The 16,138-nt window shown below is 43.8% G+C and overlaps 1 long non-coding RNA gene across 1 annotated transcript; it reads right to left on the bottom strand.

The window, feature by feature from the left end:
• Positions 1 to 11,992: 11,992 nt before the first annotated feature.
• Positions 11,993 to 15,741, bottom strand: LOC129605097 (uncharacterized). Its single transcript, XR_008696610.1, has 3 exons — positions 15,156 to 15,741; positions 14,816 to 14,926; positions 11,993 to 13,735 (listed from the first exon to the last, which is right to left on the bottom strand). It is a non-coding gene; the product is annotated as an uncharacterized LOC129605097 (long non-coding RNA).
• Positions 15,742 to 16,138: the final 397 nt, after the last annotated feature.

Here is a 16,138-nt window from a genome sequence, read left to right on the forward strand (position 1 = left end):
CCCACCCTATACCTAAACTGCTATAACTCAGAATCTGTTAAATATATTAACAAGTTGAACAATACATTAATAGTTGAATAGTTGAAGATTGGTTTGTAGTTCAAATGGTGTCTGTAGCTTAAAGTGTGTTGAAGTAGTTAAAGCTGAAATTAGATAAAGCGGAGGAGGATTTGAAACGCTTTTTCCATCCATTTCAATGGGAAAGAAAAAAGCTTAATAACTTGAAAAATATGAAACGTATGAATGAGAAAAGTAAAAGCACACTTCTCCTTAAAAGGCTGAACATTCTGATATTGGAATGGCTTCTGTAGCTGAAAGGATGCGGGAGTAGTTAGATGCAGACGCAAGAACTATAAAAAATAACTAGATAAAGCATTTCCACAGGAAAATGCAAAGTGAATGCTTCCATGCTGAATGTATTGCTAAAGAATTGCTGGAAATAGCTGAAAATTTTAAAACCTATCTGAAAGTAGCTTATGCACATAATGTATAGATGAATGCATCTGAACAGAACTGGGTGTTGTTTAAACAAAACTGAATATTTTCAGAAGAAGCCGAAGCAGTTGAATTTCAAATTAGGGATAGTTCAAAGAGATCTGTTGAAATCCAAGAAACGCTAAAATGAATGTAAAGGATTGCTGAATTTGATGAAATGTAGTTGAACGTATCAAAATAGGTAAATAGAGTCCAAGAGCTGAAAGAATAGTTGAATGCTGTGCATTTAAAACAGCTGACAGCAGCTGCCGACAAAGTAGCTAAATTTAAAATTTGTAAAAGTTGGAGAATTGGACGAAGTATATGCATTGCTAAACAGTAATATAGTTTCATTAACTAACCATAATTAACCAGTCAAAAGCAGTAAATATGCTATTTAGTGTTAAGATTTGATTTTTCGAAAGGATATGTAGGAAGTGTGTGCCTAAGTAATAGACTGTAAAATAGCCATGTAATATGGTCACAATAAACCAATTGAAAGCAGAAATATCGCTATATAAAGCTGAAGATCTGAATTTGTGCTTTTATTTTGAAAAGTGTGTGGTTAATTGCTAAAGTGTAAAACAGTGTGAATGACTAGTCACAGATGACCCTTTTAAAATATAGTTGAAGGTTGTTGATATATTAAATATATAACTCAATTTATGTGAAGGAACTCAATGTAGTTATACTAAGAACTGATAATAGTTATTAAAATCAGATCTCTAACTCCCAAGTCAAGGAACTATAGCATTGACCCACAGAACATGAGAGGTGGATGAAGAAAAAGCTGAAGCAGTTAAAAGATTTTCCACGAAAGCTAATGATTTTTACTTATGCATTAATTCTGAAAGGATTTGGAGGATGTGTGTGCTCAACTGGTAAAGTTAAAACAGTGTCAGTGACTATCCATTCAAAAGCATAAAACATGCTAATAAGCAATTAGATTGCTTTTATTGTGAAAAGATTTTGAGAGAGAGTGTGGGATTTTATTATACTGTAAAATATTCTAATTAACTATTTGTAATTTATCAGTTGAAACATTACTAAAACTAACCGATGAGTTGAATATATAGCTGATCAGATCTGCAAAGAAGAATTTGCAGAGCTGAATGTGCACAAATAAAACAAAAGCAGTTTTATTTCAATAAAAACTATAAAATGTTTCACACATGACTACAGTGCTGTAAATCCTTCTTCTGAATTTTGGTAAAGGACTTGTTCCAGTCAGGTTTCAAACCAGGAATTCCTGCATCAGAGTTATGCTCTTTTGCCACTCAGCCACACTAGCTGCTTAAATCACTGCTCATAAGAGCAGTATACATCCTACTCGAAAAACTGAAACTTTCTTAAAGTTCTTCATCTATGATATAGATTACTAATATAGTGATACATTTAGCATATAACTCAATTTATCTGGGAAATACAAATCTTTATATTATAATGTGATTGCATAAACATGCCTCAGACAGGAGTTGAACCCAGATCCCCCAATTACACCCTGCAGTTATGTGCTGGACCGTCTCTGGGGCCTCTTTGCACAGTCTACACCTTGGGTCTTGTCTGGTGTGGTAGATCTGGGCCTCTATTGCTCTGGTGCTCAGGGCCTGCTCCTGTGCAGCCAGGATGAGTGCCTCTGTGCTGTCCTTCAGCCCAGCCCTTTCAAGCCATTGGTAGGATTTGTTGAGATCAGCCACTTCAGTTATGTTCCGGTGGTACATCCCGTGCAAGGGCTTGTCCTCCCATGATGGTCCCTCTTCCAGCATCTCATCCTCTGTTCTCCACTGCCTGAGACATTCACTCAGCACGTCATCTGTCGGGGCCTTATCCTTGATGTACTTATGGATCTTGGATGTTTCATCCTGGATAGTGGCTCTCACGCTCACTAGTCCTCGGCCTCCTTCCTTGCGGCTAGCGTACAGTCTCAGGGTGCTGGATTTGGGGTGGAACCCTCCGTGCATGGTGAGGAGCTTTCGTGTCTTAACATCTGTGGTCTGTATCTCTTCCTTTGGCCACCTTATTATTCCTGCAGGGTATCTGATCACTGGCAGAGCGTAGCTGTTTATTGCCCGGGATTTGTTCTTGCCATTGAGCTGGCTTCTTAGGACTTGCCTTACTCGTTGGAGGTATTTGGCTGTTGCCGCATTCCTTGTTGCCTGTTCAAGATTGCCGTTTGCCTGTGGTATTCCAAGGTACTTGTAATTGTCCTCAATGTCTGCTATTGTTCCTTCTGGGAGTGAGACCCCTTCTGTGTGGATTACCTTGCCTCTCTTTGTCACCATCCTCCCACATTTCTCCAGTCCGAATGACATCCCGATGTCCGAGCTGTAGATCCTGGTGGTGTGGATCAGCGAGTCGATGTCTCGCTCACTCTTGGCGTACAGCTTGATGTCATCCATGTAGAGGAGGTGACTTATGGTGGCCCCGTTCCGGAGTCGGTATCCATAGCCAGTCTTGTTTATTATTTGGCTGAGGGGGTTCAGACCTATGCAGAACAGCAGTGGGGACAGTGCATCTCCTTGGTATATGCCACATTTGATGGATACTTGGGCAAGCGGCTTCCCATTGGCTTCAAGGGTGGTTCTCCACAACCTCATCGAGTTTGCAATGAAGGCCCTTAGAGTTCTGTTGATGTTGTACAGCTCCAAGCATTCAGTGATCCATGTGTGTGGCATTGAGTCATAGGCTTTCTTGTAGTCGATCCAGGCTGTGCACAGGTTGGTGTGTCGCATTCTGCAGTCTTGGGCGACTGTTCTGTCTACCAGGAGTTGGTGTTTGGCTCCTCTGGTATCCTTACCAATGCCCTTCTGTGCTTCGCTCATGTATTGACTCATGTGCCCACTTATCTTAGCTGCGATGATGCCTGACATGAGCTTCCATGTTGTGGAGAGACAGGTTATTGGCCGGTAGTTGGATGGGACTGTGCCCTTTGAGGGATCCTTCATTATCAGGATCGTTCGCCCTTCGGTTAGCCATTCAGGGTGAGTCCCATCCCTTAGCAGCTGGTTCATTTGTGCTGCCAGGCGCTCATGGATTGCAGTGAGCTTCTTTAGCCAGTAGGCATGGATCATGTCAGGGCCAGGTGCTGTCCAGTTTTTCATACCTGAGACTCTATGTTGGATGTCTGCCACTGTGATAGTCACTGGATTCTGTTCAGGGAGGTTGCTGTGGTCTTCCCTCAGATCCACCAGCCACTGTGCATCACTGTTGTGTGATGCCTCCCTTTCCCATATACCCTTCCAGTACTGTTCAGTTTCCAGCCTTGGTGGGTCTGCTCTGTTGTTATTACCCTGCCATTGAGAGTACACTTTCGCAGGTTGTGTTGCGAACAGCCGGTTTATTCGTCTGGCTTCGTTATCTCTGGTGTATCTCTTTAGGCGGCTGGCCAAGGCTTGTAGCCTTTGCTTGGCAGTTTCGAGTGCTTCAGGTATGGTCATCTGGCTGTACCTCTTGGGCATCGGTCTTTTCATTGCACCTCTCTGGGCCTCTGTCATTTGGCTCACTTCCCTCCGAGCTGCCTTGATTTTTGCCTCCAACCTTCGTTTCCATGGTGGGTATTGTTTCTCATGGCTCCCATGGTTGCTCTTATAGCCAAGCACCTCTAGGATCACTGATGCTGAAGCGTATATCAGCTCATTGGTTTCTGTGATTGTTGTGGTAAGGATCGCTCTCAATGCTGAATTCACATCTTCCATGAGACTTTCTGATGGTACTTCACTTAGCCGTTGTAGTGGGGTTCGGGGTTGCCTGTTCAATCTCGCCATGATCTTATCTTTCAGGTCAGTCGCTGCCTCGCTCAGCGTATCTGTGCTTATTGGGGCTTCGTACCCAATTTCCGGTTGGGGAGATGGTGAAACCTCCCCTCTGACCTGGCGTCCTGGCTCCCCCCTTGCCGTAGCATTTGTGTTGTATATATATATATATATATATATATATATATATATATATATATATAGTTATATGCAGTTTTGAAGTCATGCAGTTCTGTCATCTGTTTGTCTTTTAATACTTGTTTTTGTGTTCAGAGAAATTAAAAAAGATGTTTCAAACTAGACTGGTCATGGTTGTTCATCTGTTGCCTTGAGCTTCACAAATGTCAGCAAAACTCTGATACTCACATGTAGTGATGAAACTGAAAAAAATTGATGAAGCTGAGGTACGCACACTGGATCAGTTTTACAGAATTTATAGTTTTTATTAAGTTCATTCCTCTAAATGAGCCACTTGGCCTCAACCCAAAGGCTTTAATTAATTGCTCTGGGGATTGTAGAACACATAAATGACTGGGGAATAACATTTTGCACACCCACAGAGGGTCAGCACCTATTCTCCACTTTGACAAACACATGTTTGGGCCGTACTTCTTCTTTTGACCCCTTTGGTCTGAGGCACCTGGACATCTGTGACTCCCCTACCATGAACATAAATGTATAATGTTATGTGCAGAACCATGTTTATGAACAATATCTGCCAGCTTTAGAACTAGAAGAGGTGTAAATCTGTCTGAACACAGCGACTGGTTGTTTGCGTTGGCTGCCACAAAAGGAAAGGAGTCAGGACAACAGCTCCCAGCAAGTCCAGTACATTGATACGAATACAGGTGACACACTTTCACTGGTTTAAACAGAAGAACAGAAGTTCATAAACACTTCTGTTCTTCACCCATTTTACCCATCATAGAAGACTAGCCGTTTTTTCTTAGTTGTAATTTGCAAAAGTGAAAAAAAATGTCAATGAAAAATGTAGCACAGTAGTAACACTAAATGCCTCAGTATTAGTCATGAAACGTCCCTCATCCACCACACTCACCAAGGTGCATTGTTAAAAGGCGGGGAAAATCTCTGCTCTTTGAAAGCAAATTTTCACCCTTGATAAATAGGCTTATTCCAGCAAAACCATAATAGTTATTACAAAAATATTTTCATTTCATGAATCCCAAGGCTTCCCAGAACAACTGGAGTTAATTTTATGTTTGAGGATGAAAGTTTGTAGCCACAGACGCAATTTCAAAATATGTCTTCTCCTGTTTTCCTCCCCAGACGTCTGCCGATAATTATCATTAGAGTATAGAGAAGAATTTCAGGATCTCTTTGCGCTTTGAGGTCGATAGCGACTAAAATATAGGTCTGAGGGTATAGCCAGACACATCATTAGAAAGAAAACAAGTATGACTACAGTTTACTGAAAAAATATGTTGATAGAGTGAAAATTGTGGCTGTAGTGACGAGTTAAAGACAGAAGTTCTGTCTTTAAAAAACGTGCCCTCGCACTCTAGCTGTGACATCACGCACACTGGCTCACACAATACACACTAATGGAAAAGCTGAAAATTTAACAAAACCCACACGATATTTAAAAGCTCACAACTTGAAAAGTATAAAAGATACATACGAGTACGCTGATTTACACAGAGAGGGTTGAATGATGATAGATTACACTGATTTACACAGAGTACGCTGATTTACACAGAGAGGGTTGAATAATGATAGACGCTTTTGAAGTTTAAATGACATTTCTGCGCTAAAGTATGACGATGAAAGACGTGGGCGAAATAATAAAAATAAATAAATAAAGAGCAAAGATCTTAATAGTCTTAGCTGTTCCAGCTCTCCCACTAATTATTTTATTCTGAACAGCTTGGGTGTTAAACAGATCAATCGCTGTCAAAGCCTGTAATAATGTAACTGTCAGTATTTAGGAATCTCAGTAACATTACACCCATACATTCATCGACAGCAGCCAACTGCTAACAACAACCTGAACATGTTCCCTCTTGACCTGAAGGTCACGCAATACAGTAACTCAATGACTCTTACATACATAAACATAAATATTTCCACATAAATGTCTCCACTGTTGAAGGCGAGCCACAGTTTATTTGTAGATTAGTTATTTATTGGTGTAAATAACTGCGAATAAAATTGTAAACAATATGGGTTTTTTGGCACAAGAGGGAACAATCATAGAGTCAGACCACATATAATTCCTTGGTGATGACCTACTGTACTGTACCTAATCTATTATGCTGTTGTGGCTGCTGAATTCAATCAAAGCAGCGTGTTAAAAACCAATAAACCAACTGAAAATGGTGATTTCAAAACCAGTCAAATAAATGGATTTAAAGCAGTTTCCCGTTTTCTCGAGAAAACAACTTTTTTTCTCATTTTCCCAGTTTTTAATTTGGTGGGGAAATCAAACTGTTAGAGCGTACACGGACCATAGTAAAGCAGTAATCCTTTTTTCACAAAACATTTGTATTCAGAACTGCCCATATGTTTTTTAACCAGTGTTTATGTTACAACGCTGTGCAGAACTGGTACCCAATTGCAGAAAAGCAGGCAGACCAATGAGTATATCCACAGTATTTAATAAAACAAGGGAGCGTAACAAAAAATGGCTTGCAATGGCAAGGAACTTAACAAATTGTAACTAACAAAAAGAGCGTGCGGTTCCTCTTAAACTAGTAGTCTATGAACAAAAAAACAAAAGGCACATGAAGCATGGCAGCAGGTTCAAAAAGGCAACTTACAAAACGTACATCAGACCTGGGTCAACTTGGACAACATACTTATAGACACAAATGCAGCGATAAGGCTTCCGCTTATGGAGTAACACACCAGCGACTGGAGTGCGCCTCCGTCGTGGATTAAATGCCAGACCCCTGATTACCCACATAAGGAACACCTGCTACACATTAGCACCTCCCAGCAATGGGTGGTGACACCAGGTGTCACAGAGCCCCCCCCTCTACGTCGCCTCCAGGCGACCTAGGAAGGATCCTCCGGATGAGCGCGGTGAAGGGTCCTGGATGAGTGACTTGTCCAGAATCAGCCGTGACTCCACCCAGCTGCGATCCTCCGGTCCGTACCCCTCCCAGTCCACTAGGTAAGATAGACCCCTGCCCCGACGTCGGGAGCGCAGGATGCGACGGACTGTGTAGGCCGGGGCGCCGTCGATGATGCGGGGAGGAGGTGGACCGTCAGATGAATCTCCATCGGCCCCCAGCGCCGGCTTCAGCTGAGAGACGTGGAACACGGGGTGAACCTTCATGGAGACAGGTAAGGTGAGCCGCACAGCTACAGGGTTAATTATCCGGTTGACCTCGAAAGGACCAACAAAACGGGGAGACATCTTCCTGTTAACGTCCTTCAGCTTCAAATTGGCTGTGGACAACAAAACCTTATCTCCCACCTTATACCTCGGAGCTACGGACCTCTTACGGTTGGCATACCGGGATGCGCGCTCCTGCCCCCGCAGCAGGGAAGCGCGCACGCGTCGCCAAGTACTGCGACATCTGGCAACTAACCCCCGTATGGACGAGACGGACGCTTTCTCTTGTTGCTCCTGGAACAGCGGAGGTTGGTACCCATAGGCGGCCTCGAACGGTGAGCATCCCAGAGCGAAAGAGGGCAGGGAGTTATGGGTATACTCCACCCAAGGCAGCTGCTGAGCCCAAGTGGAAGGATCCGCCGAAGCCATACAGCGTAGCATGGACTCGACCTCCTGATTCATGCGCTCCGTTTGACCATTTGTCTGTGGGTGGAACCCTGAAGAGAGAGACACAGAGCACCCGAAAGCAGCACAAAACTCTGCCCATACTGCCGACACAAACTGAGGACCCCGATCAGAGACAACGTCCTCGGGGAACCCGTGCAGTCTAAATACATGGTCTACTAATAACAAAGCCGTCTCCTTTGCAGTAGGCAACCTAGCGAGGGGAATCACATGACTCATTTTAGAAAAACGGTCAACAATAGTCATAATGGTCGTCATGCCCTTAGACACCGGTAGTCCTGTTATAAAGTCCAGGGCTATGTGCGACCATGGCCGCGAAGGCACGGGTAGAGAGCGCAGCAGGCCGGCCGGTGGCCTGTGTGGGGTCTTGCTCCGTGCACAAATCCTGCAGGCCTTGACATACCTCTCGACGTCCCCCCGCATAGAAGGCCACCAGTACCCTTGCACGATGAACGCCAGAGTCCGAGAAATGCCAGTGTGACACGCCAGACGAGAGTCGTGTCCCCATTGTAGCACCTGCCGACGGAGACATACTGGTACAAAAAGACACCGTTCCGGCACTCCAGTAGGTACCGGATGGGAGTGGCGATACGTCCGTACACGCTCTTCTAGGTCCCACCGCACAGCTCCGACCACCATCCGAGGTAAAATGGTGTCATAAGCGGGAACCAGACCGGGTTCCGCTGGGTCGTCAAACTGCCGGGAAAGCGCGTCCGGCTTGCCATTTTGGGCTCCAGGTCTGTAGGACAAAGTAAAGTTAAACCGGGCAAAAAACAAGGTCCAGCGGGACTGTCGAGCATTCAGTCTGCGAGCGGTCCTAACAAACTCCAAATTCCGGTGGTCAGTCCAAACTACAAAAGGCTGATGCGCCCCTTCCAACCAGTGACGCCATTCTTCAAGGGCCCACTTCACTTGCCCACTGCTAACAGTTCTCGGTTGCCCACATCATAATTTCTCTCTGCCGGCGAGAACCGCTGGGAGAAAAAGGCACAAGGGTGAATCTTCCCATCGCCGGCCTGCCGCTGGGACAAAACCGCACCCGCTCCCGCACTAGATGCGTCTACCTCCACGATAAACTGCCTGTGGGGGTCAGGCAGACGCAGGATGGGGGCAGTGGTGAACAGTACTCTCAGTCTAGTGAAGGCTGACCGCGCCTCCTCCGTCCACTGGTACCGAGTCTTGGTGGATGTGAGTGCGTGTAGTGGCGCTGCCACCTTGCTGAAACCCCGAATGAACCTCCTGTAAAAATTTGCGAACCCCAAGAACCGTTGGAGCTACTTGCGGTCCTCGGGTTCGGGCCATTCGGCCACTGCTGCCATTTGGTCGGGTCCATAGCGAGGCGTCCTGGCTGCAACAGGAACCCTAGGAATGAGGTCTTAACGGTGTGAAACTCGCGTTTGTCAAACAAACTGTTTGACAAACAGTTTGTTTTCCAGAAGTCGTTGTAGCACAGCACGGACGTGGCTAACATGCTCCCGCATGTCTCTGGAGAATATTAAAATATCATCCAGATAGACAAACACAGAAAGCTTTACCATGTCCCTCAGTACATCATTCACCATGGCCTGGAATACAGCTGGGGCGTTAGTGAGGTCGCACCAAGTGGTACGCATTCCTGAGGTCCAGCCTGGTGAAGATGGTCGCCCCCTGCAACAGCTCAAAAGCAGAGGACATTAGTGGCAAAGGGTATTTATTGCGAATGGTAACGCTGTTGAGCCCTCTGTAATCAATACACGGCCTAAGGCCTCCGTCCTTCTTGGCCACAAAAAAAACCCCAGCCCCCGCAGGGGACGAGGACGGTCGAATGATACCCGCCTGGAGGGATTCTGCGATGTATCTCTCCATCGCTTCCCTCTCCGACTGGGATAAGGAGAAGATCCGCCCACTGGGTGGCGCTGCCCCGGAGATGAGGTCGATGGCGCAATCATAAGGGCGTGTAATGGAAAATCCAACACAGTCGTCCTGTGCTGGTTAGGTGCAATACTGAACTGAACATTCTTACACAAACAACTAATTACCTGTGCTGTCGTACATCAAGTCTAAACATCTGATGTTCCATTTGACTGACTAATAATTTGTGATATATGTTTGTCTTTTACACCCGGACTCTGGCTCCTTCCTATCTGACTCCCCACCAGACCCAAGGCTGTTAAAGCCAATGCATCTTGTCTTGGAAGCTCGGTGTTCCTTCCTTTGGGTAACAAGACATGACGATGCAGAAGTGAGAAAGCAAACATTCTCACTCACAGCGAGATAAGGCGGCACAAACAATTCTGACGTTCCACCAGAGCCAGAGAAAGGGGTTAAAAGGCAGAAGCAACTTGAGGATCGTGGGCTCTTTGCATCACAACATCGTGGTGTGTGCACTGATCTCCCCAGCTGGTTTTTGGTTTGTTGATGTGCACGATCAACATCCATGCTTTTTATTTGCTTTCCCCATTATTTTTATTTTCTTTATTATTTCAATAAATCGCACAAAAGGACAACTCTCTCTCATCTACTTCTTTATGGAAAATTTCCACCACAGGGCGGTGTGGAGGTAATGCAGTAGCCTTTGCCTTACTGAAGACTTCGCGAAGGTCATGGTATGTTGTTGGCACCTTGCCCAGCTCTGCGTCGTCCACCTGCCTCTCCGTCTCGCCGACCAATTCACCTCCTGTGCTCCGCAGACAGTTCTGTAGGCAGTACGGACTCCACTCCAGAACCTTCATCTCGGCCCAGCTTAGCCGTGGGTCGTGCAAGCGAAGCCACGGCAAACCCAATAACACCGGCACATCAGGACAGTGATAAACATTAAACACAAGTGACTCCCTATGATTACCCGACACTAGCAGGTCCACAGTTCCTGTGCGCTGGGTAATTTGATGGAGAACCTGATTGTCCAGTGCCTGAACAGTAACAGGGTCCTCAAGCATATGAAGGTCCAATCCTAACCCCTGTGCAAACCCTATGTCCATAAAGTTCCCCTGCGACCCAGAGTCAATGAAAGCCAATACCGGTCGCACAGCTCCGGGCGCCACTACCGTCGCTTCAAGGACAGGCTGGTTCAGAGAGAGAACGGTGGCCCTTCTGCTCGGCTGCGTCTCTCCTCCCGCCGCCGAGCCCTGAGGTTTAACGGACAGTTCATTACGCGATGGTCCTTCCGGCCGCAATAGAGACAGAGTCCCTCACGCCAACGTCGCTGTCTCTCCTCTTGGCTGATACGTTGCTTCCCCAGTTCCATGGGTTCAACAAAACTCTGGGTTGGGGCAAGCTCCGGGACTGGCCCCGTCCGCTGAAACCCTGACGCTGCTGCTAGAGTACGAGGTCCCTCTAGAGTCCCGCTGTGCGCAACGCGCTGAGGTGACCCTGCAACCTGGCCCTCCCTGGGTCCAAAACCCCACCGCGGGGAAGAGGGTCTCTGAGACGAGCATTCTGATGCCCGTACTCTAAGTCTCTGGCCGAGTCCTGAAGCCAGCTCCATTAACTCGCGGAGTCTAGAGGGGAGCTTCTGGCCAACCAGTGCGTCCTTGATGTGAGAGTCCTTCATAAAACTTATCGCACTGGACAACTCCGCATAGTTCAATCTGGCAGCCAGAGTACGAAACTCCAGGATCTAATCGGAAACCGCCCTGGAGCCTTGGGACAAGCGGAACCATCTAGCTGCTACTATCCGGCGTAAAGCAGCCGGATTAAACATTAACACAAGCTCCTCCGAAAACTTCTCAAATGTGGAGCAACAGTCAGCCTGACTCTTGAACTCTGCCATGCCCCACACAAAAGCATCCCCTCCCATACAAGACAAACAAAAAGAAACTTTATCCCTTTCTGTTAAAAACCTAGTTGGTTCAGTTTCAAATATGAGACTGATGTGGTTTAAGAAGCCGTCAAGGCGATCAGCTTCACCAAAAAACATTTCCGGAGCCGCTAACCTCACGGACGGATGGGTGGAAGCTAAACGGTGAGCTTCTTGAGCTAACGTGTTAACAGCAAGCAGAGACTTTGACATTTCATCAAGCTGCTGCATGGCTCGCCCAAGGGTAGCTCCTTGTGTACGAACAGCCGAAACTAAATTACCCTGCTCTGCTGGGTCCATAGTGGCTGGTGTGTTCTGTTACAACGCTGTGCAGAACTGGTACCCAATTGCAGAAAAGCAGGCAGACCAATGAGTATATCCACAGTATTTAATAAAACAAGGGAGCGTAACAAAAAACGGCTTGCAATGGCAAGGTACTTAACAAATTGTAACTAACAAAAAGAGCGTGCCAAGGCACGGAAAGAACCAAGCAGCTGGAACTACACTAGTACCGGTTCCTCTTAAACTAGTAGTCTATGAACAAAAAAACAAAAGGCACATGAAGCATGGAAGCAGGTTCAAAAAGGCAACTTACAAAACGTACATCAGACCTGGGTCAACTTGGACAACATACTTATAGACACAAATGCAGCGATAAGGCTTCCGCTCATGGAGTAACACACCAGCGACTGGAGTGCGCCTCCGTCATGGATTAAATGCCAGACCCCTGATTACCCACATAAGGAACACCTGCTACACATTAGCACCTCCCAGCAATGGGTGGTGACACCAGGTGTCACAGAGCCCCCCCCTCTACGTCGCCTCCAGGCGACCTAGGAAGGATCCTCCGGATGAGCGCGGTGTAGGGTCCTGGATTTTCCAAGTTTAAATTCATTTTCTTCTCAAGACAAATTAAACAAACATTCTTTAAAACAATGTTTAATAGTTTTCCCAGTCACTTTGGTAAAAGCATCTGCCATATCACAAAATCTTCTACTTTTTCGTGACTTAACTTTATAGAATATGTAAAAATGTTCTATGTTAAAATCTATTAACAGTACAAAACAATGTCTTAACAGTGTGTTACAAAAACAATGTGCTAAAACAGCTACAAACTGTTTGCCAGGTTCAGGATGTCTGAAAATCCTGCTACCTGGATTAGATTGTCAGAACACAACTGCCCCCTGCACCTAGCACAACTGTCTCCTCCTTCAAGAAGAATGTTGATGCATTGCTGACATGCAATTAAGGATTGGCAGCATGCAGATAACATTGCATCCACCATTGATATCAAATATATATCAAATTGTAAGTATGTGAGGAGATTTACAGTTGCCTTCTCTCAATTTATTTATTTACAGGCAGTCTGCCATATGGTATTGTATGAATTTATATTGTGTTTGGATTTACAGTATATTTTGATCATAAAATATACTTCTAAACTACTTTTTATAAAACAGTCCTATATTTTTAAAATAAAGTTCTGAGGGTTAAGGTTTGCACTATATTCCAATTATGTATATATTGTTTTAAACACTAAATAGGATTTGATGAACAAAAAAAAACCTCACTAATAATCTACTGTTAATTACTTAGAGTTACATGAGGCATTTGAAGGATGACTTAATTGTTTCCACTGATGTCTGGTAAGTCCTGTGCTGAGATGAACTAACTCCCTCAGACTGGTGGCAATGCTTGGCAGTGCTTCAGCTGCCAACACAACCTTTTCTATCGTGGAATGGACTCGTTCCAAGTGCTCGTCTGACGAACTTAAAACAATTTTAGTTATTTACTGAATAACTGGACAGGCCATAAAAAGGCCTATTCCTGGAACTACTGTAACAAGCTTTATACACTCCAACATTATACACTTTATGCTCAATTCACCATTTTCTTCTTCTTGGTCCACTCTTCATAAATCGTTACTGAAGGCCACAATCTTCCTTGCTTCTTTCTTCCAAAAGTCCAAGTCTAAATCCAATAAACAGAAGATAAAATTGCATTTTGTAAGATTCAGTATCATATTTTGGAACTTCCATTGACAAACTAATATAAAATCAACATTTGTATTGTTTCATGTGCACGTGCCTACCCTTAACTATGGGGTGCCGAATGTAAAAGGAGCACCTATAACTAGTTTTCTCACACTTAACTACATGACACATGTTTTCTCATATTTAGTTAAATGTGCATAAGTCTAAATGTAAATATTAAATATAAATTCAAATGTTAAATATAAATATAAATGTTAAAAATAAATGTTTAATGTAAATGTTAAATGTAAATCTAAATGTTAAATCTAAATGTAAATGTTAAATGATCTAACTAAATATTTAAGTAGACTCCACCCCCTATTATCCTAGATCAGTGACGCGGACTCAAACACGTCAAACAGTACGCATAGCTCCGCCCATATCTGACTCTGGATCGGTGCACGAGAATACTGGAGAGAAGCCTGAAGTCGAAGCCATCATGGCCGCCAGCTTCGACTCCCTCCCGTTGGGGGAGATTGAACGGGCTGTAACGGCAGGTGTGCGGGCTGAGGCTCCGCTTCAAACTGCTGTTCTGTCGTAAACACCATTAATGGGGAGTTAAGTAGGTTTAAATAGAATATTTCTGTGGCGCCGGTGGAGAATTAGTTAGCTAACTATACTAGCTAGCCAAAGTTACGTCCAGGCTAAAAACAAAAGTTTCCAGATCGGATGTGGGCGGGGTTTGTGCGCACTGTTTGAGGTGATTGAGTTCGCGTCTCTGATCTTAGACCAGCGCTGTTTGAGGGTAGAGGTGGAGTCTACTTGCACATTCATGAATATTCAGTTTACACTCAGCGAACATTTACATTTAACACTTAACATTTACATTTAACATTTACATTTAGACTTTTGCACATTTAACTAAATGTGAGAAAACATGTTGTGACATTTAGATAAATGTGAGAAAACTAGTTATAGGTGCTTCTTTTACATTCGGCACCCCATACTTAACACTGGGCAGGTAACACGTGGCACACAGCTGAAGTAAACTGTTTATTATGAAAAAAATAATAATTACCACGTTTCAGGTGTGACCCTTCCTGCTTCAACTGTCAGGGCAACTTCTGACTCCATCTGCAGAGCTGTCCTCACCAACTTTGCTATGTCACTTACATTGGCTTGGTCTTCTCTGAAAATATTTGTCACATTTTCCTGAAGATTTACTTGGTCATTGACAAGCTTTGCAACAATAATTTGTCTAATGAAAAATAAAACAGAACAAATTTCTGATTTATTTTTCACTCTTTTTATTATTATTTTATTTAAAACGTCTGTCTGTTTGGTTAATAAGGTGCCAATAACACATCTGAATTAAAAAGAAATTATATATTTTATCATCTTTTCAAAAACCCACTTACCTTGTAAATGTCTTAGGCAGAGGCTGAGGTGGACGGAATGGTGGAGTTGAGAAGAACCTTAATGTCTGTTGTCTTCCCGGCGTGCTAATGGATGACTGGGTGCTGCCATCGACAAGGTAGTTACTCCCAGGTTTCAGGTCCACATCTGAAAAGTAATCAGCTGATGGAAAAATAACAATCCCTGTATCTCTCTCTCTAAAAATGAAAGCAATAGTGATATATACTTTACTTGCAGGGAACATAAATGACAATCAATCAATCAATCAATCAATCAATCAATCAATCAATCAATCAATCAATCAATCAATCAATCAATCAATCAATTTAAAAGGTGAATCATAAAAATTTAGTTTACCTGCATTTTTTTAGCAATTTGTAGCTTTACATATTGTTAGCTAGCATATGATAGGCAAGCGGCAGATTAGCTTGCACCTAAATGTAACAACAACTGTAGTACCCTACAGCTAGCTACAGTTTATAAATCATACCTGGAAAATCCTGGACAAATTTACAACAGTCATGTCTAACTGGCGAAGTGTGGCCGATTTCTGACCACGCACCAACGTGTACACTGAACAGAGAATACTGTGGGAGCTTAAAATATACTAGGTTAGGCCTGCCTTTCATGTGAATTTTTTTATTTATATAAATATGCTATATATATATATATATATATATATATATATATATATATATATATATATATATATATATATATATATATATATAATATATAATATTTTTTATTTCAAATATTCGTCGGCCAAGAGGAAGAAAAAAAAGGAAAAAAGCGTTGGATGGACCGAATCAAGGAAGACCTAAAGATCATCGGCGCATCACCAGAAGATGCCCTCGACAGGACCAAATAGAGAAATCTTTGCCAAAGAGTGGACCCTGCGCAAGCGGGACAAGCGCCAGGATAGAAGATTTTTTTATTTCAAAGACATTTTATTTTATTTTATTTATATATGGGCTCCAGCCTA

The sequence above is a fragment of the Betta splendens genome, chromosome 14, assembly GCF_900634795.4.
Source record: "Betta splendens chromosome 14, fBetSpl5.4, whole genome shotgun sequence".
Lineage (NCBI taxonomy): Eukaryota > Metazoa > Chordata > Actinopteri > Anabantiformes > Osphronemidae > Betta > Betta splendens.